Raw genomic sequence first — 27,456 nt, 5'->3', positions numbered from 1 at the left:
GCTCTTGCTAAACCTTCCAAAGAGGGAGAAGAGATGAAAAGAATGCGAGCAGAAGAGAAGAGAAGAGAAGTGAAAAGAAGAAAATAGAGAGAGAAGAAAAGGAATGAGAAAAAAAGAGTGAAGGTTAGTTTAACTCTCGCTAAACCTTCCAAAAGGGAGAAGAGATGAAAAGAATAAGAGAAGAGAAGAGAAGTGAGAAGAAGAAAATAGAGAGAGAGGATAAGGAATGAGAAAAGAAAATGAATGTTCGCTTGGTTCTCGCTAAACCTTCCAAAAGGGAGAAGACACGAAAAGAATAAGAGAAGAGAAGAGATGTCTTGCACGGCGGTGAACCTTGCAGTGCCAAACAGAAGAGATCTCGTGTACGGCGGTGAACCCTATCTTGCCAAACAGAAGAGTGAGAAGAGAGAGAAGAGATGTCATGCACGTCAGTGAACCCTGCATGCCTGACAAAAGAGAGAGAAAAAATTTCGTACACGACGGTGAACCCTGTCATGCCAGACAGAAAAGAGAGAAGAAATGTCGTGCACGGTAGTGAACCTTGCAATGCCAAACAGAAGAGAGAGAAGAAATGTCGTGCGTGGGCATGAACCTTGTTGTGCCAAACAGAAGAGAGAGAAGAAATGTCATGCACGATGGTGAACCTTGCCGTGCCTGTCACAGCCCCACCCCCAGACCCCCAGACCCCTACTGCACTAGCTGGAGGGCAAGATAGTGCGGGACCGTGAACCAGGGTAACGAATTCAACTCAGGTGGGAGTGCGCTCAATGCTTTAGAAAAGCGGTAATCAAAGCAAACCACAAAAGAAAACAAAACTTCCATAACACGCACACATTCACTAAAAGCTTGACAACTAGATCCTTAACTGAAATACACTGTATATAAAATTTTTCAAAGTATTACAAATGTTTCCCGGGCATCGAAGGCTCTGATCATTACAAAACTTCAAAATTTAAACAAAGTTTGTGGCTAACAACCATCAAAAACATACAATGGAAATCAAACTTTTGTAAGCAGAACAACTTCACTCTCCAGTCGTGGTCCTTAGGACACCTGTCCTTGACTCGCTGCTATCAATCTACAAAAATGGAAGTTGAAGGAAAGAGCTAAAAATCTCAGTAAGTAGATTCAGATACCATGTGCCACTATTATAAGAAGCAATGTGTGAAGAATGACTCTTTTCAAGGATGAGCAGTTACAATGCAGGGAAAATATTAATTAACAATGATCAAATAATCCCGTCATAAGCATCCTAACAAATCATCATCACTCATAATTCAACATGCATATTAATGAATATAAATAACGTTAGCATGCATTAAGCAACACACTCTCTGATTCTCCTACTCTCTAAGTAGAAGCCTAATTCATCAGGCCAAGTCAATCTCATTGCTTAGGACTTCTACCATCACTAAGGAGGGAAGGCAATGACAAGTGGGTGACCCACTTCGTAATACCTTCACTCATGCACATACATTGTCCCTAGCGCGCTTTGGGGCTTTTGATAGAAACTTGCCTTGTAAGACACGGTTCACTTTTCTTTTTGCATCACACGAAATTTTGGGGGGTGCGACCTTCCCATGACACACTTATCCTAACTCCCATCCTATCATAGGGTGTTAGGGAAATTGTTGCCACCAGGTAGCAATGCAATACTCTCAGAGCACTCCACTGGATCACTTGTCTCTTTGCTTGTCCTAATATCAACCACACATCTCACTCACCACATGGGAATTTTCACATAAAACTTAACACAAAATGCTTATCTCTTGGCACTTATTTAATAACACTTATCATATGGCACTTATCAAATAACACTTATCACATGTAAATTATTACATGGAACTTAACAAATAACACTTATCATATGGCACTTATCACATGGCACTTAACAAATAATACTTATCACATGGCACTTATCACACCGCACTTAACAAATAACACTTATCACATGGCACTTATTACATAACACTTATCACTTTTTTTGAAATTTCTGCAACCACAACAACGATGTCCTCATAGAAATATGCGCATAACTTCCAAACCATAAAGAATTTTGGAATGGTCGAAAAACCATTTTTTAAGTAGATTCACACATCGTTCATTTAAAAGTTTTTTGAGTTCATTTGTTTAAGATTTGGTCAATCAACAACTCGTTACAAAATGTGTGACAGTTCTGGAAATTCCTGCAACCACTACAATGACACACTCATGAAAAAATAAGCATAATTTCCAAACCATAAAGAATTTTGGCATGGTTCCAAAATAAATATTTGAATTAGATTCAAACATAATTCATTTAAAAGTGGTTTGAGTTCCTTTAGATAATATTTAGTCATTCAACAACTCGTTACAATACTTGTGACAGTTCTGGAAATTCCTGCAACCACCACAATGACACAATCATGGAAAAATGAGCATAATTTCCAAACCATAAAATTTTTTGGCATGGTTCCAAAACCAATTTTTGAAATAGATGCACACATTCTAAATTTAAAAGAGGTTTGATTTCATTTGGATAATATTTTTTCAATCAACAACTCGTTACAAAACGCATGTGACAGTTTTGGAAATTCCTGCAACCACTATAGGGACATACTCATGGAGAAATGAGCATAATTTCCAAACCAAAAAGAATTTTGGTATGGTCCCAAAACCAATTTCGATGTATATTCACACATATTTCATTTAAAAATTTTTAATTTCATTTGGATGAAATTTGGTCAGTCAACAACTGGTTACAAGACATGTAACAGTCCCTGGAAATTCCTTATTACAATTTTGGCATATATTAGTAAATGGCCCATAACTCTTTAGTAAAAATAGATATTGATATGGGATTTTCCCCCTTTTTAGACTCAAAGAGGTATTTTTCCACGTAATTTCATGCCCAATAGAGGTATTCTTAAAGCTCAAACATTTGCTCATAGAAACATCAGAGTTTTGGAAAAACAGAGTGCACACATGACTAACTAGATTCACTTCCATTTTCCTACTTAATTTTCATAATTTAACAAAAATGAATCATGCATCCAAAAAATATGAAACATGGATCTTGAGTCCACTTACATTATTACAAAGACTCCTAGTGTACTCCAAGGGCCAAGATCTAAAGATGGTGTGTGTCTTCAAGTTCTTAAGGCTAAGGAGTGGGCGTGAGGGAGAGAGAGAGAGCAAAGGCTTAAGGACAAATGAGAAGGGCTTAAATAGGCCAAAGGGGGGAGGTGGCAACAGGAGCATGCCAAGTGGCCTCCTTGGCAAACATGCAAAGGCCAAGTGTCAACAAGAGAAACATGCTGGTGCCACTTAGCACACAAGTAGCATGCAAACAATCATGGGAGAACTATGCTGGGCGGTGTCTTCTTCGTTCAAGTCGCGTACGACAACACTCTTGTCTTCTGGCGTGCACGACAACACTCTTATTGCCACATGCTCAGTCTCTCTTCTTACTGCCGCACGTGCTCACTTCCGCACTCACGACAACATCTCAAGCATGCACAGCAGCTCCTCCAACAAGCACAGCAGCGCCTTCCTTGCACGCACAGTGGCACCGTCCTTGCACTCACGGCGGCATCTCAAGCCATAAAAGTCTCGGTCCTTACATCATCCCCCCCTTAACAATGATTTTATCCTCAAAACATATTTTTGCTAATTGAATAAATGGGGGTACTTATTCCTGATGTCATCTTCATGTTCCCATGTCGACTCTTCCTGCATGGTATTATCATAAAACACGGATTAGAGGAATTTATTTATTACGCAACACCTGCACTCTTCAACCCAATATCTCAATAGGTTGCTCGATGTAGGTCAAGTCTTCTCTGATTGGAACTGATTCATATCTTAGAACATGGGACGGGTCAGGCTGGTAGTTCCTTAACAGAGATACATGAAAGACATCATGGATGTTTGCCAACTCAGGTGGCAGGGCCAGTCGATATGCCACGCTCCCAACTTTTTCCAGAATTTCAAAAGGTCCAATAAATCATGGGCTCAATTTTCCTTTCTTACCGAACCTCGTAAACCCTTAGTTGGCGACACCTTCAGGAATACTCAATCACCTACCTAAAACTTGAGGTCTCTTTTTCGGTTATCAACATAACTCTTCTGCCAGCTCTGAGCTGTTCTAAGCCTTTCTCAGATCAAAGCAATCTTCTCAAAGGTCACTTGAACAATTTATAGCCCTAAAAGCCTCCTTTCACCAACCTCATCCCAATAGAAAGGTTACCTGCACTTCCTCCCATACAGGACCTCAAAAGGCATCATCTGAATACTAGCTTGGAAGCTGTTGTTGTAGGAAAATTCAATCAGACATAAATGATCATTTCAACTTCCCTTCAAGTCAGTAACACAAGCCCTTAGCATGTCCTCCAAATTTTGAATGGCCCTCTTTGATTTCCCATCAGTCCGGGGGTGAAAGGCAGTGCTAAAAGTAAGTTTCATCCCCAAGGCTGACTATAGACTGACCCAAAATTTAGAGGTGAATCTAGCGTCCATGTCGGACACGATGTTGGCAAGTATTCCATGCAATCTCATTATCTCCTTAATGTATAACTGGGCCAGTTTATCCAAGGTATAGGTCGTACGGATTGACAAAAAGTGAGCGGCTTTGGTTAGCCGATCCACTACAACCCAAATGCTATCATGCCCAGAACCTGTTCTAGGCAAATCAGAGACAAAGTCCATAGTAATGTATTCCCATTTCCATTTTAGCACGGGCATGGGCTGCAATAATCAGGTGGGCTTTTGGTGCTCAGCTTTCACCTGTTAGCATGTTAAACACTTAGAGACAAGTAATATTACATCTCTCTTCATGTCATTCCACCATAAAGCTTTCTTTAAGGCTTGATACATCTTAGTAATCCCTGGGTGAATGGAATAACGGGAGCAGTGAGATTCTTCTAAAATATATCTCTTCATATCCTCATCATTCGGAACACAGACCCGATCCCTGAATCTTAATAAGTCATCACCACTTATAGAGAAATTATATTTCCTTCCCAGTTTTGCTCCTTCTAGAATTTTCATGAGCTGGGGGTTTTTTTTTTGTGCCATTTTGATTTATTGAAAGAGCTGGGGCTCCACCCTTTTGCAAGTAGTCATACCTACCCCATCATTAAGGGAAAGAGCTGGGTGCCACCCTACCTATCCTCTAACAATTTCATCTCTCGAACCATTAGATGTGCCACTGATACTACAGGCTTTCTACTTAAGGCATCTTCTACCACATTAGTCTTGCCCGGGTGGTAATTGATGGTACAATCATAATCATTCAATAGAACCATCCATCTCCTCTGCCTCATGTTTAATTCCTTCTAAGAAAATAGGTACTTGAGGCTCTTATGATCTATAAATACCTTAAATTGGGCTCAATAGAGGTAGTGTCTTCATATTTTTAAGGCAAATACTATAGCCACAAGCTCCAAGTCATGAATCAGATAATTCTGCTCATACGGCTTTAACTATCTAAAGGCATAAGCAATGACCTTCCCTCGCTGCATCAGCACACATCCAAGCCCTTTATGAGAGGCATTAGTGTAAATCACAAAGTCCTCATTTCCTTCGAGTAAGGTCAATATCGGGGCCATAGTCAGTCTCTTCTTTAGTTCTTGAAAACTTCTCTCATAATCATCTGACAGCACAAATTTTATTTCCTCCTGGGTTAGACGAGTCAGGGGAAGTGCTATCTTCGAAAACCCTTGTACAAAATGTCTATAATATCATGCTAATCCCAGAAAACTATGAACCTCTGTTATATTCGTCGGTCCCCCCCACTTAAGTACGGCCTCAATCTTAGAAAGATCAACGACAACCCCATCCTTGGAACCACATGCCCAAGGAAGGTCACACTAGGAAGCCAAAACTCACTCTTGCTCAGCTTGGCAAATAATGTTTTTTACTTCAGAGTCTGAAGGACTACTCTTAAATGCGACCTATGCTCTTCTAGGTTCTTTGAATACACCAAAATATTATCTATAAAGACCACCACGAAATTATCCATAGAAGGTCTAAAAACTCTATTCATCGGAACCATGAAAACAGCTGGGGCATTTGTCAACCCAAACGGCATTACCCAAAACTCATAGTGACCATATTGGGTTCTGAATGTGGTCTTGAGAACATCTTCCTCCTTGACCCGAAGTTGGTGATAGCCCGATCGAAGATCAATCTTAGAGAATACTTGGGCCCCTGGAGGTTGGTCAAAGAGTTTGTCAATCCTAGGCAGAAGATACTTGTATTTTACTGTCGCCTGATTCAATTGTCTATAGTTTATGCAAAGTCTCATGGACCCATCCTTCTTCCTCACAAATAGAATAGGTGCACCCCAAGGCGACACACTAGGTCGGATTAACCCCTTTTTTAGCAACTCCTGCAATTGTTCTTTTAGTTCTTTTAATTCCACTGGGGCCATCCTATATGGGGCCTTGGAGATGGAAGCAGTATCAGGGACCACATCTATCACAAACTCTATCTCCCTGACTGGAGGTAAAGAGGTCAACTCCTCAAGAAAAACTTCTAGATACTCTTTTACCATAGGTATCTCTTTTAACTTGAACTGGATGTCCCAATTCTCTACTACATAGGCTAAGTATCCCACACATCTTTTGGCCAGAAGACGGGAAGTCCAAAGGGCAGAAATAAAGTGTAGAGGGGGAGTATCTTTGAAACTCGCAAAGTGCAGTTCAGGCTGGTAAAGGAGTCTAAAGGTCACCGTCTTATTCTAACAATTAACAGTAGCACAGTGTGTGGCAAACCAGTCCATGCCCAGAATAACATCAAAGTCCTTAATATCTAAAAGTACTAAGTCTATGGGCAAGTCACATCCGTCAAGCAAGACTTCACATTGTTTGTATACCCTATCAATTTCCATAGAATCCCCCACAGGTTTGCACATCACTAAAGTATAGTCAAGACATGAAGGTTCAATATTTAGATGACATGCAAAATGAGGTGCAACAAAAGAGTGAGACGAACCAAGGCCAACTAAGATTTTAGCTTCTCTACCACAAACAGGGAGTGTACATCTTATCACCAAGGTAGATGCCTTGGTCTCCTATTCTGTAAGTGCAAATACCCGACCTTGAGTCTTCGATCGGTTCTCTAGCTTTATCATAGGACAGTCCTTGATCCAGTGACAAGGTTTGCCACACTTCAAACATGCGTTAAACTTATTGTAACACTCATCCGTAGAATGGTTGTTCAACCCACAATAAGAACAGGCCTGGCACCAGTTATCATCCACGTTGCCTTAGGAGGCAGTCGAGTCCTCTTCCAAAAGTTCCCCGATGATGCGGACCTTACTTTCCCTTATTTCCTCAACCGAAACTCCTCGCAATCTCTCTCAATCTTCATAACGAGATCTACCAAGGGGGAGAACGTCTTAAGATTAGTTGATATTACCCTCCCTTTGATATCTGGCCGGAGGCCCCTTTCGAACTTGCTTGCTTTATGTGACTCCATATTGACGATATGGGGCACGTACCGAGAGAGCTCTGTGAATTTGGCTGCATATTGCTCCACTAACAACCTTCCTTATTGCAGCTCAATAAACTTGACTTCCTTCCTTTCCCGGATAGAATCAGGGAAGTATTTTTCATCAAATGCCATTAGGAATTTTTCTCAGGTGGCCTCAGTCCCCGTCTCCCTCCAGGACTGCTTCACTGAATTCCACCAATGTTCAGCTTCCCCTTCGAGCATAAAAGTCCCCAATCTTACTTTCTGCTCATCAAAGTAATGGAAAACATCCAACATCTTCTCTACTTGTCTCTTCCATTTTTCTGCCTTTTCTACTCCCCCGTACCCTGTGAATGTTGGCACAAGTCTCCTGAACCTCTCAATCAATTCACTATCATCTTGGCTTGGGGCAGAGGCAGCATATGGTCTTTCATTATTTGAATTATGGTCCCAAGCATTTTGAAAAATTCCCCCAAGGCCTCAGTGTTCTTGTTACTTGAACTCGCATTGTTGCCACGTGTCCTCCTCATCTTGACATTAAACAGGAACACCCATTTACAAGCCTATCCAAAAAGACAAAAAAACAACACGCTAAGGACACTTTTAAAACTTTTAAAGCATAGAATCCTATCCTGGCTGCTCTAATACCACAACTGTCACAGCCCCGCCCCCAGACCCCTACCCCGGAGGGCAACAGAGTGTAGGACCATGAACCAGGGTAGCGAATGCCACTCAGGTGGGAGTGAGCTCAACGCCTTAGAAAGACGGTAATCAAATCAATCCACGAAAGAAAACAAAACTTCCATAAAATACACACATTCACTAAAAGCTGGACAGTCAGATCCTTAACTGAAATACACTGTATATAAACTTTTCCCAAAGAATTAAAAACGTTCGCGGGCTTCGAAGGCTCTGATCATTACAGAACTTCAAATTTTAAACAGAGTCTGTGGCTAACAGCCATCAAAAACATACAATTGAAATCAAACTTCTGTAAGCAACACAACTTCAACTTCTACTCGCGGTCCCTGGGTCACCTGTCCTCGATTCACTGCTATCAATCTACAAGGATGGAAGTTGAAAGAATGAGCTAAAAAGACCAGTAAGTAGACTCAAATGCCATGTGCCATTATTATATCAAGCAATGTGTCGAGAATGATTCTTTTCAAGGATGAGCAGTTACAATGCAGGGAACATATGAATTAGCAATTATCAAATAATCCCATCACAAGAATCCTAACAAATCATCATCACTCATAATTCAACAAGCATATTAATGAATATAAACAACATTAGCAAGCATTAACCAACTCACTCCCTGATTCTCTTGCTCCCAAAGTCGAAGCCCTATTCATCAGACCAAGTTAATTCCATTGCTTAGGACTTCTACTATCACTCAAGAGGGAAGGCAATGACAAGTGGGTGACCCACTTCATAATGCCTTCACTCATACACACACATAGTCCCCAATGAGCTTTAGGGATTTTGATAGGCACTTGCCTTGCAAGACACGATTCACTTTTCTTTTTGCATCACACGAGATTTTGGGGGGTGGATCCTCCCATCACACACTTATCCTAACTCACCTCCTATCATAGGAAGTTAGGGAAACTGTCGGCAGCAGTTGGCAATGCAATACGCTCAAAGCACGCCACTGGATCACATGTCACTTTGCTTGTCTCAATATCAAGCACACATATCACCGACCACATGGGCCTTATCACATAGCACTTAGCACAAAACGCTTATCCCTTAGCACTTATCCAATAACACTTATCAAATGGCACTTATTAAATAACACTTATCACATGGCACCTATCACATGAAACTTAAAAATTAATACTTATCACATGGCACTTACCACATGGAACTTAACAAATAACACTTATTAACACTTAATAAATAACACTTGTCATGTGGCACTTATCACATAGAACTTAACAAATAACACTTATCACATGGCACTTATCAAATACGCTTATCACATGGCACTTAGCACATGCCCCTTAACAAATAACACTTATCACATGCACTTATTACATAAGACTTATCACTTTTTTGGGAATTCCTTCAGCCACAACAACGACGTCCTCATAGAAAGATGAGTATAGCCTCCAAACCATAAAGAATTTTGACGTGGTCCAAAAACTATTTTTGAAGTATATTCAGGAATCCTTCTTTTAAAAGTAGTTTTAGTTCATTTGGATAATATTTGGTCAATCAACAACTCGTTACAAGATGTGTAATAGTTATTAAAATTCCAGCAACCACCACAGTGACACACTCATGGAAAAATGAGTATAATTTCCAAACCATAAAGGATTTTGGCATGGTTCCAAAACCATTTCGAAGTAGATTTACACATATTTCATTTAAAGTATTTTTAGTTAATTTGGATGCAATTTGGCTAGTCAAAAACGTTGTACAAAACATATAATAGTCCTTGGAAATTCCTTAGTACAATTTTGGCATATTTTAGTAAATGTCTGATAACTCTTTAATCGAAAGAGATATTGATATGGGGTATTTTCCTTTTTCAATTAGACTCAAAGAGGTATTTTTCCACGAATGTTCATGCGCAACAGAGGTATTCTCAAAACTCAAACAGTTGCTCAAAGAAGAATCAGAGTTCTGGAAAAACAGAGTGCACACATGACTAACTACATCACTTCCATTTTCCTACTTAATTTTCATAAATTAACATCAATGAATCATGCATAAAACAAACATGAAACATGGATCTTGAGTCCACTTACAGTATTACAAAGACTCCTAGTATACTCCAAGGGCCATGCTCAAAAGATTGTATGTGTCTTCAACTTCTTAAGGCTGAGGGGAGGGCGTGAGGGGGAGAGAGAGAGAGCAAAGGCTTAAGGAAGGGTGAGAAGGGCTTAAATAAGCCAAAGGGGGAGGTGGCATAAGGAGCATGACAAGTGTCCTCGTTGGCATCATGCAAAGGCCAAGTTTCAATAGGAGAAACATGCAAGTGCCACTTAGCATACAAGGAGCATGCAGACAATCATGAGAGAACTGTGCTCGGCAGTGTCTTCTTTATCCAAGTAGCGCACGACAACACTCTTTTCTTCTGGTGCGCACGACAGTGTCACCATCTCTGGTCCGCAGGGCAGCACTCTTACTGCTGCGTGCTCACTCTCTCTTCTTCTTCCGTGCACGCTCACTATCGCATGCTCTCTTTTCTTCCTGTATCTCTTACTGCTGCGTGCAGCAGTAACTTGCATGAACGGCGGATCCTTCCTTGCTCACATGGCGACATCTCAAGCACGCACGACGACTCCTCGAGCACACATGATGACATCTCAAGCATGCACAATGACTCCTTCCTTGCACGCACCGAGTCATCTCAAGCCAGAAAAGTCTTGGTCCTTACAGTGTTAGACAAAAGAGAGGGAAGAAATGTCGCGCACGATGGTGAGTCCTATCGTGCTAAACAGAAGAGAGAAAGGAGAGAAATATCATACTCGGTAGTGCGTACTGTCATGCCAGACAGAGAAGAGAGAGATGTTCTTGGTAGTGGATACTGTCGTGCCAGAGAGAGAACTGAGAGAAGAGAGAGAAATATCGTACTCGATAGTGGATATTGTCGAGCCAGACAAATAGAAGAGAGAGAAAAAGAACGAAGAGAGAGAAATGAAAGAAGCTAAGAGAGAGAGGAAAGAAGAAGAGAGAGAAATGAAAGAAGCACATGAAAGAAGCACAAAGAGAAAGGAATGAAGAAGAGAAAGAAAGAAAAGAAGCAGAGGAGAGATAAAGAAGAGAGAAAGGAAAGAAGCAGAGGAGAGAGAAAGAAAAGAGACAAAGATGAGAGGAGAGAGAAAGTTACCTTTAACGCCCAAGGGTACTGGACTAAATTGTCTCTCTTCTCTCTCTCTCACTCTCTCTCTCTCTATAAACCGTGACCCAAAAACTCAAGCGAAAGCCAATTTTTTAATTGACGTAGAGGTTCCTTTACATGTGAGCATCACGTGCTTATATGGATTTTAAGTCCAAACATGGATGGATGCCCAATTTTTAACATAATTGTGGGAAAAAAAGAATTAAATGAATTAAATAAAATTATTAAATTGGTCAAAATGACGATTTTACCCCTCACCCACAAATCCTAAAATTTCAGTTAAGTCCCTGTCATGGCCATGCAACCTTCGCGATCTTTCAAGATTCATTCGGGGTCCTTCCGATATTTATCTAGCCAAAAGATTATCACATTCTTGAACGCCTCGGGAAGACGGTTGTTTTGATACCCATTTTGAGCCATGGATCGGACTTTTGGGCCACGATCACAAGGTGTAAAAATCATGAGAAACATGTGAACTTTTATACAAGATCATACTCATTTCTTAGTGTTTTTCCACGATTTCTTCGCTAAATTTTGACGAGCATGCTGCCATGAGTGTTTGGTGATGAACGTGGCTCGATTTGGTGTCCGAACGACATTTTTTCAAATTTGGTATTTTGGCCGAGGTTTGGTTTTCGATGGCAAAAAATTGCAGCAACTTTGAAACGGTCGGGCGGCGAATCTGATCATCCATCACGTGTGAGGTTCTGCTCGAACGAATTCTTTGACCTCGTGCTCGTAATGGATCTGTTTGAGACCGATTCGTCGTGCGAGCATTGTGATGTGGCCATTTGATCGAGGCGCGCTCCTATTAGAAAATCTGCAGCCTTGCCTTGAATTGCAATCTTCTCTCTTGTTTTTCTCCCTGCTCGGGTCTTGACATGGGTCATGCCACATAGCGAAATGCTCGGGTCGACAAGATGAACATGCTCCCAAAATTTGAGCTTGATCTGATCCGGGACGAGAGAGAGATGGCCTTTCAAAGTTCAGCCTGAAACCTAAAAACACAGTTTCCATTAATGGAAACTGGTTCATTGAGGGTGCACGATAATAGTGTGAGGCTTACCCATTTTGTGTAATTTACAGTTAAGTCCCTGTCATGGCCATGCAACCTTTGCAATCTTTCGGGACTCGTTCGGGGTCCTTCCGATATTTTTCTAGCCAAAAGATTATCACTTTCTTGATCGCCTCGGGAAGACAGTCGTTATGATACCCATTTTGAGCCATGGATCGGACTTTTGGGCCACGATCACGAGGTGTAAAAATCATGAAAAACATGTGATCTTTTATTCAAGATCATACTCATTTCTCAGTGTTTTTCCACGATTTCTTTGAGAAATTTTGACAAGCATGCTGTCATGAGTGTTTGGCGATGAATGTGGCTCGATTGGTGTCCGAACGACATTTTTCCAAATTTGGTATTTTGGCCGAGGTTTGGTTTTCGATGGCCGAAAATTGCAGCAACTTCGAATCAGTTGTGCGGCGAATCGGATCAACCATCACGTGTGAGGTTCGGCTCGAACAAAGTCTTTGACCTCATGATCGTAATGGATCTGTTTGAGGCCGATTCGTTGTGCGAGCATTGTGATGTGGGCATTTGATCTAGGCGCGCTCCTATTGGAAAATCTGCAACCTTGCCTTGAATCGCAATCTTCTCTCTAATTTTTCTCCCGGCTCGGGTCTTGACATGGGTCGTGCCACATAGTGAAATGCGCCGGTCGACAAGACGAACATGCTCCCAAAATTTGAGCTTGATCTAACCTAGGACGAGAGAGATATGGTGTTTCAAAGTTCAGCCCAAAACCTAAAAACACAATTTCCATTAATGGAAATTGGTTCATTGAGGGTGCGTAGTAATAGTGTGAGGCCTATCCATTTTGTGTAATTTTACCATAACTTGGCCCAGAAACGTATGATCGATCCAAAACTTGGTCCCTAATATTTTTTGAATGTTTCAGATCCAATGGCGGTTGTTATGTGGTCATTTGATGCTCCGGTGATTGGGCTACATTTATAAGGTCCATTTTCAAGGCGTTAGAGGTCGTTTTTCCAAAACTATTTATGTATCTATACTGCCTTAAACTCGCCGGATTGAGACGAAACTTGGTAGATGTTCATAAGAAACCTTTAGGTACATTTTTGAACCTTCTTGAGCCATTCTGAGACTATCAGAAATTTCAATTCTGGATCAGGGCTTATTGACCTGCGGCTTCTGTAGTCCACAGGCATTTTGGTACCTGCGAACCTAAGTTGCAAACTGCTCTTTATTCCTATCGGGAATACAAGTGTTGAAAAATACCTTCAAACACTAGGTTGCGATGACACTCAACTGCTTGGGTGTGAGCAGCATATGAACCGGGTGGGTTAGTATTGCGAAGATGTCTAACCCCCGGTCGATGAGCATCGCGCGGGCCAGGCAAGTTAGTGTCGCAAAGAACTCTAACTGCTGATGTACATGGAGAACTGAGTATCCTAATATCTTGAATATTCTTAACCGCCAGTTGATGATGGACGCACTTGGAACTGAGGAGGTTGACGTCATGAAGACGTTCAACAGTTGGTGTATGAATGGGATATCATGAGCGGAGTGAGCTAGTACCATAAGGATGGCTAACCACTGGTAGATGAGGAAAATACTTGGGACTAGGCAAGTTGACATCATGAAGACGTTCAACATCCGGTGTATGAGTGGCATGTCACGCATTGGGTGAGCTAGCACCATGAGGATGACTGACTACCGGTGGATGAGGAAACTACTTGGGATTTAGCAGGTTGACGCTTCGAAGACGTTCAACAACCAGTGTATGAGTGGCATGTCACGCACTGGGTGAGCCAACAAGATGGGGATGGCTAACAGTCTGTTAATGTGGAAAATATTTGAGATCGGGCAGTTTGATGTCGCGAAGACTTTCAACAGCCTGTGTATGAGTGATATGTTGCAGGCTGGTTGAGTAAACGCCATGGGGACGGCTAACTATCAATCGATGAGGAAAAAGCTTGGGATCGGGTAGGTTGTTGTCTCAAAGATGTTCAACAGCCGATGTATGAGTGGCATGTCGTGCGCTGGGTGAGCCAGCACCACGGGGATTGCTAACCACCGGTTGATGAGGAAAATACTTGGGATCAAGTAGGTTGATGTCGCGAAGATGTTTAACAGCCGGTGTATGAGTGGCATTTCGCTCGCTAGGTGAGCTAGCACCACTGGGATGGTAAATCACCAGCTGATGACGAAAATACTTGGGACCTGGCAGGTTGACGTCGCAAAGATGTTCAACAGTTGGTGTATGAGTGACATATCGCACTCTGGGTGAGCTAGCACCATGGGGATGGCTAACCTCCGGTCAATGAGGAAAATACTTGGGAGGACAAGGCAAGTTGACATCACGAAGACGTTCAATAACCGGTGTATGAGTGGCATGTCATGTGCTGGGTGAGCCAACACCATGGGGATGGCTGACCGTCGATCGATGAGGAAAGTACTTGGGACTGGGCAGGTTGACGTCATGAAGATGTTCAACAGCCGGTGTATGAGTGGCATGTCGCACACAGGGGATCCATTGCCAGGGGGATGGCTAACTGCCGGTCAACAAGGGAAATACTTAAGACGGGGATAAGTCGTTCAATAGCTGGCATTTGAGTGCTCCTTAACGAATGTGGTATGGATATGAGTAAGGGTGAGAGTTGTGGACTCTGCTACATTGCCATCCTGTCATGCTCATCAGGGGCCTGGTGAGACACTTTTGCTTCATGCCTCGTCACGTTGTCACCCCTATTCACAACCTGGCATCTTGAACTTGGGTAGGTAAGGACCACTTGGAGCGGCTTGGTTCCCAAGATGAGATCAACCTCCGGTTGAGATTGAGAGAGCCTCCTTGGCCTCACAGATTGCATCCTAGGCTTGTGTGTCGTAGCTCCTTTCTTTATTGGGTTTGAACCAGCCTTGGTCTCATTGAGCATCCCTTGACCTAATAGCACGAAGATGGAGAAAGGGACAACGAGGGTTCCTACAAGAAAATACATGGTGATATCCGCCACTGAAATATGATACCTTTGATGACCTGTGTAATAACAAATGGGATTTCTCGTCAAGGTGATAGGTAAATGAGAATACTAGAGAGAGACCGTCATAAAAGAAATATCCAAGAGAAAGAGAAATCTTGTTTTTCCTTGACCCGTCTAGAGATGACAGGTGAACCATTCCTCAGTGGTGTCGCCAGAGATTTTGATGTTCCGAAAAGGTGTGATGCTTAAAAAAGTAATTTAAGATACTTAAAACAAATATAGACTCCAATTAAGTTTACTAGAGAACATCACATTTGGGGCCAAATTCTCCCAAGTATTTCCATATGACAAAAATACATGGTTTTTTTTATATTTGTTACTTGGAACGGAATAGTCCTATAGGTTTAATCCTCTATTACAATTTTCATTGACAAAATAAAAGGAAATAAGGCTAACTACCCTTGATTCTATCCTTGAGACCTATACATTCGTTTCTAAGAAGAAAACGATACAAACATAATAAATGAAGGGAAATAGCATCAAAGGGACATCAGCCCGTATACATGATTTAAGGCAGGGATGTTACTCATGTGCATGTTTCCTCTTTTGAGATCGTGCGTCATGTGGATACCGAGAGCACAAAAGAAATCCATTTCTCTCTCTCTCTCTCTCTCTCTCTCTCTCTCTCTCTATCTCCCCTACATATTACAATCATTGTTTTATCTCTCTATCTCATTCACACTCTAATAAATGCTAAAAAACTCGGAGTGTGCTAACAAGATATGCGAACCAAAATGTGCAAACCCCCTCCCTTGATTATCAGAAGGGTTTTTATAGTCTTCATGGAGTGATAAGCTTTAATCTCCAACTGATAACCGTAAGGTTGTAGTCCTTTCAATCTGCATCATTGATCTCGTTGTATGATTCGTACTTGAATCTATGAGTTGATCTTCATACTTATCTTCATCTCCACGCAAATTTGAATTTGCGATTTGTTTCATGTGAATTTGAATCTTCTAGTTGGTCTCACTCGAATTTGAATTTGTTAACTAATCATCCCACTAATTTGGTACTTATCTTCATCCTACGTGTATTTGGATTCCTTGCACTGGTCTCTTTGAAATCACAAAAACTATACGCAAATTTGTAGTTGAGTTCTTGCTTATCAGTTCACGTGTTTCATGATCAAGTTTTCTATTGATAAATATGAATTAATTCATTTATACTAGCATATCGTCATCGATAACCATATATCCAGTCGATACTCATCTTCAATTTTGAATTTGAATTTGCAAATGTGAGATCCAAAGAAGCTATTTCATGAGGAAAACCGGGATGATGTTGCTTCCCATCGCCCTTTCGTTCAATTTCTGCTACTCAGTTGGACACATCTCTATATATCTTCAGCTGCTTTCTCGATGCACATCCTTTAATTATGAAATTTAGTGAGGTTAAAGAGAGCTCAAAGATGAAACCAATAGGTTCAATTCTAGTTGAAAATAGAATTCCGATGAAGGAGATACGACCCTTCGAAGTCAATGTATTTTTGTTGGAATATGCATCAGCACCATCAGGGAATTGTGGATGCAACAACTTCTTCCACATGTATCAAATAATTCCACAGCTTTTAAGGATCAGAATCTAATGGTCCTGGTCCCATGAGAAAAGACCTCATATCGAGGGTGAATTCCCAATTTTGGTGATTGGGTATCATCCTAAATGTAACGCATGGGGTATAAGGTGGGTTTTATGGCTTTAATTGCTGAGCAATACGAATGATGGATTAAGACACCTTTGATTGATATGAAATTTAGCGTGAGGTTATAATTCCTTAAACATTGATCCTTGAGAATCTCGACTCAATTCCACAGCATAAAGTTCTGGGGTGTCAGCGAAGGTAAATCTTAACAGATGGTGTATACGGACATTGGTTAAGCCAAGTCCAAATATTGCCCAAGTTACATCACTCCTGGAGTATAAGATATACAAGACCTCAAAATGTATATCTTTTGAGAATTATCTCAATACATCAACATATGTCGAGGTTTCCCTTATACTCAGTCTGTTAAAGCCCCATATTCTTAACTGACGGGTTAAAAGAGTCCTATCACATCTCACCCCAAACTCCTCCAATATTTAGTGGAGAGGCATCCATGTGCCATGGAATATATGCATTCAAGAGTTTCGTCTCAAATAAAAACGTCCCTATGATCACTTACCCTTGCTTGTAAGTTATCACACTCATGTATAACTAATGTTGGATGCCGATAAATTAAACCATATCATGTTCCCCCATATATCTCATAGACATGCATATCAGACCTTAAGAGTGTATGTATCATAGTACCTGTCTAAAAAATGAGATGGCTTTAATTCTTAAATCAACTTTGAATATGTTCAGCTAACGAACTGTGGACATCATATCTTTATCGGTTGTAAGTTACAACATTTAGTGACTAATTGATGAGTAAAAAATCCACAGGCACATCAAGACCTTCACATGGTGAATCTTGATCATATCTTGTATTTCATATCGTATAGGGCATATCTTAGTAGGTATCATCAAGAACTATACTCATATCTTATCGACCCTAAGTTAATATAACTATCCAATGTTGGTACTAGCTTTGTTGTATATTTGACATCTTCAATCTATCAGGCGTTCGTTAGAACACATTTAGCCTTTATGTGCCAAAGAGACATTTCTTTAAGGGACTTGCTCGTCGAGTTTGCATATCCTTATTCAACGTGCGTTAAAGCCACTACTCATAACTGTTAAATATATACTTAACCCAAGGCATATTATTTTAGTCATAACCATCTTATTCTCCCATCGAGCGTTCTTTAAAAATGTACCTTGCCCTGACTCTTAGGAATCTGAATCCAAGGAGCCAAACGGGCCCTTAGGGAACAATGCAACTATGTCAGGGAAACAGATGCTCAAATTGGCTGGATTGCTCAGTTCATCCATATATTTTTTTATATGTTTAATTTTTAAAATATTTTTATTCTTTTATTTATGTAGACCCATTTTCATACTAAACAATGGGTCAAATTCACCGATCAAGACCAAACTTAAAGACGGCACATTCAACCAACCAATGTGAGTTTTCAAACAGGCTTCAAGATATCTACTCTTGTAGCTCTAAATCACTCCAGACATCATTGATGAGAAGGAAATATTATCACCTAAAATATCATCATGGAAATGGTCACATAATGAATCAATTGGCGAGATTTTTTTGTGTGGTCCAAAATATGAGAGCTTTGGTACCTTTATGTTTAAATGTCTGATTCCTTCCTATTCTAAATTTATGCTTCTTCTTCTAGGTCATGCAATTAGAAATCAGCCCCTTGTTTCTCAAGAAACCTTAAATCCAAATCGAAATATGGCCTTTGCTGGATAACAAATAATTTTTGGAACCAATATAGGTAGCCAAAATGATAGAGGTGAAGGGAGGAACAACTTTTGCGGGTCAATATTTCTTCAACTCTCGATTGCATAGGTTTTTTCAAACTAGCCAGATCAATAATGAGGGTCGTGGGGTACCTAGAAAAATCAAGAAAGTTGTGGTACACTTCCAATCTTTTGATTAGATGGTTCTAATGATGTGATGGTGGGAGTGTTGATAGCACCCTTATCTAAGAGTTCCTTGATAGTGCATTTTAATGTATAGCACTCCTCAGTACTGTGGGTGTGGTTTCTATGGTATCCACACCACTTGTACTTCTCTTTAACTTCGTATTTAGGTTCGACAGAGTCTGGAAGGACAATGACCACCGCTTGCAGGATTTTAGTTAGTATCATGGCTAGTGGTTTCTGCAGTGGCAGAACCTTAACTTCCGGAAAGGGCCTCCTGGTTTTAGTGTTTGCATTAACATTATTAGTCCTCTTGATGCCCCTAGGCTGATTATTAGTCTTTTGAGCTTGGGGCAGAGCAAGTGTCATGACAATCTAGCTTACCTAGGCAATAGTATTATTCTTTTTGCTGTTATTATTATTGCTCCTTTGTTTTCTTTGTGATGGTGAGGCCACAATAGGGTTCTTTGGTTTTGCACTGATAGCAGTGACCTTGGACCTTTCATGCAAAGCGACTTGGTCGATCATTTTTTGAAATGATAAAGTTTGTTCCCCATGGCTAATGAAGTTGATGTACTCCGGTTGAGAGTTCTCCAGACACATGCTCATTTGAGAAGTGTGTAATGAATGAACTTTGATGCGGCTTCCTGGAATTGGTTGGCAAACTCAGGGAACGATCAGAGCTTGACCTTGCACTGAAACAGGTAAAGAGGTGTGAGCCAAGGCGACTAAATCTTGCTAATGAACTAGCTTAAGTGGAGGTGCCTGAGCCGGGGGAGGTGACGCTGGAAGGCTACAGAATTGAAGAGTGGTCATCTTCCTTCTCTCTCTCTTCCTCTTTCTCCTCAGCGTTTGACTTACCCCTCTGTATCCCACCTAAGACCTAAGCTTAGCCTACCTAAGCCTATTACCCAAACCATCACCAAACGGGATGAACCAAGGGTTGTCAATTTAATTTTAATTTAATTTACACCCGAACTGTCCCCGGTCGAATTTAATTTTAAAATACATTCTTAGTCTTTGTAAATTATTTTACATCATTCACCTTTAATTACTTACCAAGTCATGATATAGAATCATAAAATCCATCTATGATTAAATCCAAAATACACATATTTTATTGTCTAATATTTTGGAGACCTTAACATGAGATCCTCATCACATGCAACATACCATATTATTGGACATTATCGGAAGGATGGCCACTAAGACCGTGTTCCATCGGAACACTCCCGTCGTACTATATATTTGAGTGAGTCATATCCATCTCTTATGTTTGATACTTAGGTTCATTGACCTTGATCGAACCACATCTCCATATGTTTTGCTACCTTAAGTAGTTCACACAAGCACAAGGAGGCACAAAAAAAAACAGGTTATTAAAATAAATTGGCTTTTTTAAATTTGTCTACACCTATCAACTAATGTTCATACATTCCATTCATATTCATAAACAAATATACAAGTTATAATCAAAGAAGTATATTAGACATAAAAAATGTTACTGAATCCTCTTTCCCTATATGAACTTAATAGGTAATGTGGGATCTTACGTCAAAACCATGTAGTGTCGTACCTGGGCATTTGTCATTATTGCTTTTGCTTGTTGACGAACTTTTGTGATCTTAGAAGAGCACACAACTGATGAATAATCACTTGGTCATCATCTTTTACAAGTCAATGAATCGTCCACCTCGTCGACCTTTGGATTCTCCCTTACATATGCCTTGAAGAAATACTCTTCTTCATGTCATCCCACAAAAAATCACAATCTTGATAGTCCAACTGATCGTAGAGTTTATATGCTGCCTCAAAGGTACTCTACACATCGCTTCATTGCAAATAGAAACTAAGATGTTTTCATAGATATTGTGTTTATTCCTTTCTACATTCCATGATTTAGCACTATTCACATAAAGTGTCATATCTCACCAAATTTGTAATACCCCTCTTTGAAGTCTTAATGTTATAAACCATACTTATGGTACAATATAAAATATTAGAATGAGTACTAAAAGGCTTACATTATGAGGAGTGCAAAGATGTGCCTTAAGATTCCACATCTTTTAATTTACTGCAGAATGGAAGATAAGCATCCAATAATAAAAATATGATATCTCTCAAATCACAAAAAGTTTATCTCTAAAAATTTTTTAATATTGAAATAGACACAAATATACAAAATATTACTCAGTGCCATCCCGAAATCACACCATTTAGTAAGTCCACGATTTAGTAACATTTACGTCACAATATTATTTTTACAATAGAAAATTAGGTTGTGCACCTCTCAATAAAATAATTGTTTATCTCAATTCACAAAGGATCTCTACCTCAAACCTTTTTTGTTGAAAACTAGACTCAAGAACAAACCTTAATCTAGTTGTGTGAATAATAAATTAATATTTTTTCTTCATAAAAATAAAATAAGTGACAATCACGTCACAGTATATATCATACTGCAGAATTCCAAGATGAACACTATCTAGTACAATTGCCTTTCTTCTCTATCAATATGGAGTTTCCCTTTCAAAGTTCTTTTGTTTCAAAGTAGACACAAAAAGTTAAAAAATATCTTTCTACATGCCTCATATCACTTTGTTAGGTAGGCTTGAAAATATAGATGTTCACATCTCAATGAAACACACCAAACTGCAGAATTTCAGGATAAGCTCTTTCCAATAAAAAAAATTTTCCTTATTTCGCAAGGATATTTATCTCTTAAATAATTTCTTTTAGAAACTAGGCTCGAAAAGCATCTTAAAAACTTAGTATGGGCCTCAAAATATTCTTTTAAGAATAAAAATAAAATCATGACATTCATGTCACTAAAAAAAAATCTTCATTGCAAAAAATAGCACTTGTGTACCCTTAAATAAAAATGACCATATTTTTCAAATTGTAAGAAGTTTCTCCACGAAATTATTTTGAAAGTAGACTCAATTTGATGAGCTATCGCCGAATATTACCCTAAAATAAAATTACTTACTAAGTGGAAAAATTCATGAAACTCAATATACAATTCCTAGATTTTGCAGAAGTCAGAACTGACACCCATGAAAGATAAGTCCATAACTCTCAATTCCCCTGTTATCTCCCACTGAAATTTTGCAAGAAGATCCTACTGTAAATAAATAAATTATTGAAGTATGCATTAGAGAAATACCTCATTATCTTGTTCATATTAGTTGTCCAAAACAACACATAATACCTTATTCTGCATAGTACCTTTTTGGTGCATGAATTATGCCAATAATCTTTTTGGAGGTTTCCCATACGACCACAAAGCCATTTTACTTCAAATCTCTAACATTCAACTCAACAAAAAATAGTGAAAAAAAAAGATATGACATCAAATAGATCTAGCTCTAATACCAATAAAAGTAGGTTAAGGTGATCTAACATGGTGTATATTGTTTTTCATTTTTCTTTTTCACACCGACTAGAACACTTACAATGGTATAATTACAATAAACTCAACTCAAAATATACAAATAAATAATCAAAAGTGGTTCTCACTTGCTGCCACTAATTACAACTTTTTTTGTTCAATGAATAAAACCAACATAATGCTTATGGGAGTAATAAAGCATAACAAATAAAATACTGTAAACGATAAAACAAGACACCAGAAGTTTACCTCAATCGGATTTAGTACACCCTACACCAAGACTCCTCCTCCAATAACACACGAGATCAATAGTAAATCTCGGATCTTCTAAATATGTGATAGTCCTGGCTAATTTCATTCACTAAAATATGAGAACAAGAACAATTTGATTGAGCGAATGCCTCAATGTCTAGGCAATTTTATGAGTTGGATGTGCCCACCTCTATAGTCTCTTATGGGGGTGTGCCCCCTATCTCTCTTTAGAGAGATGAGATCTTGGATGAGAGAGAGAGTGAGTGAGAATTTTCTCAGAGGGTGGCATTCCACCCTAGAGAGTTTAGAGATAGATTTTTTGCATAGAGAATGAGAGGTGATGAGTGGTTAGGTGCCTCGATCTCATCCTCCAAGTCGGGTTGACTTGAAGGATTGGTTCTGGGTTCGAGATGGACCCGAAACATGAGATCGCTCTTTCGGGAACCATATAAAGAAGACACGGAAAAGAGTACCAACGATAAGAAAGGAATAAGGGTCGTGATGTGGGACTTACTTCATGTGAGTCCGTGACACACTCCGGCTGGCTCGCGTGGGCGTCATCTTAGATCATGTTGGAAAGCCTCCTAGCCTATGGCCGGTTTGGAATCGCCTCCCTTGACCTGTTTGTCCTTTTCTGCAAACACACACACGTAATTAAAAGTACAAATAAGTAGGGCATAGGTCCCCACCTCGTTACAGGGTGAAGTGAAATAAATAAAATAAAATAAAGTAAAATAAAATAAAAGGGATGGAAGAAAATAAAGTAAGATGAGATAATTAAAATAAAATAAATAGATGGAATAGAGTAAAATATGGTGAGATAAAATAAGTGGAATAAAATAAAGAAAATAAAATGGAATAAAGAGAAATGAAATAAAATGAATGAGGTGAAAAAAATAAAATAAAATAAATAAAGTAAATAAAATAAAGAAGATAAAAATAAATTAAAATAAAATAAGTAGAGTAAATAGAATAAAGTAAAGGAATATAAGATAAAAGGGGTAAATAACGTGAAGTAAAGGGGAGATAAAACTAAATTAAAAGGGAATAAAACAAAAGAGGTAAGAGGGATAAAATAAAGTAAAATAAAAGAAGTCCATAAGATAAAGTGTTATAATAAAAAAAAAAGTAATGAGGTAGATGAAAGAAGGCAGAGTAGGATAAATAAAAGAAAGTAGTGGTTTAAAAAACGGATCGGTGGCCCGGATTGAGCACCCCAAAAATCTATCCGGATCGGTGAATCGGCGATTCGGATCGGGAATCGACGATTCGGATCGGGAATCGGTCGAATCGGTTGGATTAAGCTTTAAAAAGATCTAAAAAAATTATTAAAATTCATTATAAATGTTTCTTTTTAGGAATCCAATAAGAAATCGGGGTACTACATTATTAATTTTCATTTTTTCATCAATATGTGAATATTGAGATGTTTTTTCTTTGTATGAACTTATTTTGACTATTAAATTTACATCACACAAAAGAAAAATCATAGAATTATCATGGATGAAATATATAATTATAGATGGACTATAATAAAGAATGGTTGTAATCGATAAAAAATGGCCACCAAAATCTCGAATTGGTGGACAACATTATATACTGAAATTAAACTTGTTGCTCTACATTTTATAAACATTTTATTATACAAATAATAACAAATCCAACCTCTTATTTTTTTACAATATATATTTGTTGTATTACTTTTGATCTTTTGTTTTTGACATAAACCTTTTATTTCTTATGACAATAACTTTTTATTTATTTTTTTACAAGAAATGCTTGTCGTATTACTTTTTCTTTTTTTTTTAACAAGAACCTTTTTTTTTTTTTTACAAGGAATACTTGTTGTATAACTTTTTTTTTTTTTTTTTTTACAAGAACCTTATATTTTTTTACAATAATGTTTTATTTTTTGACAAGAAAAAGAAATTTTATTGTATTACCTTTTTTTTTTTTTTTTAACAAGAACCTTATAATTTTTTTACAATAAGCTTTTATTTTTTGATAAGAAATTTTTTTTTTGTTGTATTACCTTTTTTTGTTTTGACAAAAACCTTATATTTTTTTTAAACAAAAAATATTTTTTTTTATAAAAAACTTTTACTTTTTTTGTAAAAAAAATTATTTTGTAAAAAGGAAAAAATTAATTTGTTTATGAAGGAATAATGACACTTGGGAAGGAATTGATCTTGTGACATCCACAATACACAAAGCAACGCTCTAACCACCACATCAAATGTTAAGTTGAGATACAAAGAGGTCGAGCAATAATTATATCCTATTTCTTTCTGAGCTATTACCTTGGCGCAATTGTCCCACATCGAACCCACAAAACAAATTTGATAAGGATAAATAGTCTTCTGCTACTAAAGCTAGTCGCACGCGAAACCCATGTAGCAGTGTGGGTTTGTGATGGAGCACGTGTTTGCCTCTTGTGACTCATGACGTCAACCAGGCGAGTCATGGCCGTCATCCAGCGATTCACTCTACAGAATCACTGGTTCTTCTTTAGAATCGCGCGATTCCCGGTTGTTTTACAAAAGAATCGACACGGGATGACTGATTCCCAATTCAAATTGGTCGATTCCATGCCGACTCGACGATTTTTAAACCACTTAAAGAAATAAATTGATTAAAGGAGAGTGAAGGATTTTTTAGGGTTCTTTGAATGAGAGGGAAGAGTATTGGCTTTTTTTAGTTATTTAGATGAGAGAGAGGGTGCAGTGCTTTTTGTTGGGTTATTTAGATGTAAGGAGTACGAAGGACACGAGGAGCTTCCTTGGGTAAAGACGGTTGAACGAAACAAGATGAAAAGAAAAGCAAAGAAACAAAACGAAACCAGGCGAAAAGAAGAAATGGGGTGGGGCATTTCCTTTGGGTGTTTTTAGAGAGAGAAAATCATGAAGTGCAGCTTGTGAGTTTTTTAGAGAGAGGAGAGTAGAAGGCGCGAGAGGATAGCGGGCATGCTATCCTAGATGGAGGTGGCTGAGACCACTCGTGAGAGGCTGTGAGGGGCGGAGACAGGGTAGCAAGGTGATAATCATGGCTGCATGAGGTTGCGGAAAGTAGGCGGAAGGAAGCGTGGCTACCTGATGAGAGATGGTGGCAGCTGGTTGGGAGCGGAGAGATGGTGGCGATTTGAGCAGAGGAGAAGGTCGCAAGGAGAGAACACCTGAGAGAGGGTTGGCGGATGGTGATTAGAGAGGCGGAATAATGGGTTGGTTACTGAGTAGCAGAGAAAGGAGACAGTGAGGGAGCAGTATGGTTTGCTTTTGTGAGAGGTGAGGCTGCAAGAGTAATTGGAGAAAGATGGAGCTGCGGTTGGTGATGAGGAAAGGATGGATGGAAGTGAAGGAGAGATGGGCAGGGGAACTCTTTGTGAGAGTAGCGAAGAGAGATGGGGTTGCGATGGGTTGCAGCAGAGTAAGAAAGGAGAAGAAGAACAGTGAAGTCTGGCTGTAGGTGATAGAGCAGGGAAAGGTGAAGATGGGAAAAGTGCTAGTGGTGGGTCGTGGTTAAAGACAGGGAGTTAGAGAGAGAAAGTAGTGACAGAGGTGGTGTAGCAGAGAGATGGCTGCCGGGGCTGCCGGGTTCAGCAGAGTTGGTCTCAGGCAGGGAAGGGGCAGTGGCGACGCACGGAGCTGGGTGCACGAGACGGAGTTGTCGCACGTGGCAATGGGTTGCTTGTCACGCATGGCGATAGACTCCAGTCGCACACGGTGATGGAAAGAGGTCAGTCGCACATAGCATTGGGGAAGATAGGATGCGCGGGGCGTTGGGGAAAGATATATCGCGCCGCGTTGGGGAAGATGGATGCGTGCACGGCGATAGGTAAGATGGGTGCACACGGCGATAAGTAAGATGGATTGACGAGACAGCTGTAGGTAAGATGGGTACACGAGAGGGTAATACGTAAATGAGTACACGAGAGTGCGATTGGTAAGATGTTGGGCAAAGGTGGTCTCGCGGGACCACAGGACATGAAAGAGAGGAAGTCATCAAGAGCGTGCACCAAAGAAAGGGTGCTGTGAAGGAGTGAAGAGGAGATAGATGAATAAGGGATCCTCAGAAAAGAGGAGGTGAACCTTAGGGTGCACAGGGAGGAAGTGCGCATGCGGGAGATAAAAAAAAAAAAAAAGGGGGAAATAGTGGTCTCGGACCACAATGAAAAGAGGGGAAGGTTGTAGTCGTGAGGGACCACAAGGAGGATAGTGGAGAGAGATCGTTATCAAGTGAGGCCACAATAAAAAAAGAGAATGAAAAAAAGTGAAACACAAACAGCAATGGGGTTCCGCTGTTTATGAAAGGGAGAGAGAAAGACAAAGAAAGCGAAGAGAGAGAAGAGAAGAGAGAGAAAAAGAAGGGACAAAAGAGATAAGCCCATGAAAGGGAGAGAGAAAGAGTGAGAAAGCGAAGTGAGAGAAGAGAACGAGAGAGAAAGGGAGAGAAAGTGAAGCGAGAGAAGAGAAGGGAGAGAAAAAAAAAAGAGAAAAGAAATAAGCTCAGCTCTCTCAAGATGTCACCCAACAATGAAAAATGATGGAAACTTTTATTAAGCAAAGTGGGGTCCCTTGTACAATGATAGTACGTGATATATAAATCTTTGACCCAAACATGGGTGGATTGATCAAAATTAAACTTAATTGCTGAAAATTTAAAATTTAACTGAATTAAATGAAATTCTAAAAATGGATGCACAATGATTGTTTTGCCCCTGCCTAACAATACATAAAATTCTAAAACAGTTCATGCTGTTACCCCTAAAATGTATGTGATCATCCATGGATGATCCAAGGTTGCTCCGGTGCCCGTTTGAACGAAAGATGATTGTTTTCTTATAGGGCTCGGCATGGCGATCGATTTGATACCAATTTCGAGCCACGGATCGTGTTTTTAAGTCACGATCATGCGACTTCAAATTTT

General features: G+C 39.6%; 1 long non-coding RNA gene across 14 annotated transcripts; it reads right to left on the bottom strand.

Annotated features, from left to right (window-relative positions):
* Nucleotides 1-834: 834 nt before the first annotated feature.
* Nucleotides 835-26,296, bottom strand: LOC110006460 (uncharacterized). Of its 14 annotated transcripts, none has more exons than XR_016053391.1 (5): nt 24,834-26,295; nt 23,048-23,167; nt 22,531-22,625; nt 20,467-20,721; nt 835-1,078 (listed from the first exon to the last, which is right to left on the bottom strand). It is a non-coding gene; the product is annotated as an uncharacterized LOC110006460 (long non-coding RNA). The 14 variants fall into 14 exon arrangements; XR_016053394.1 differs by having other exon boundaries at nt 20,467-20,711; XR_016053387.1 differs by lacking the exon at nt 835-1,078 and adding an exon at nt 8,301-8,517 and having other exon boundaries at nt 22,531-22,629.
* Nucleotides 26,297-27,456: the final 1,160 nt, after the last annotated feature.

Source organism: Amborella trichopoda, chromosome 4, assembly GCF_054954075.1.
Source record: "Amborella trichopoda isolate Santa Cruz 75 chromosome 4, AtrichopodaSantaCruz75HAP2 v2.0, whole genome shotgun sequence".
Classification (NCBI taxonomy): domain Eukaryota; kingdom Viridiplantae; phylum Streptophyta; class Magnoliopsida; order Amborellales; family Amborellaceae; genus Amborella; species Amborella trichopoda.
Note: the sequence above shows the minus strand (reverse complement) of the source record. Positions and strands in the feature narration are given on the sequence as shown.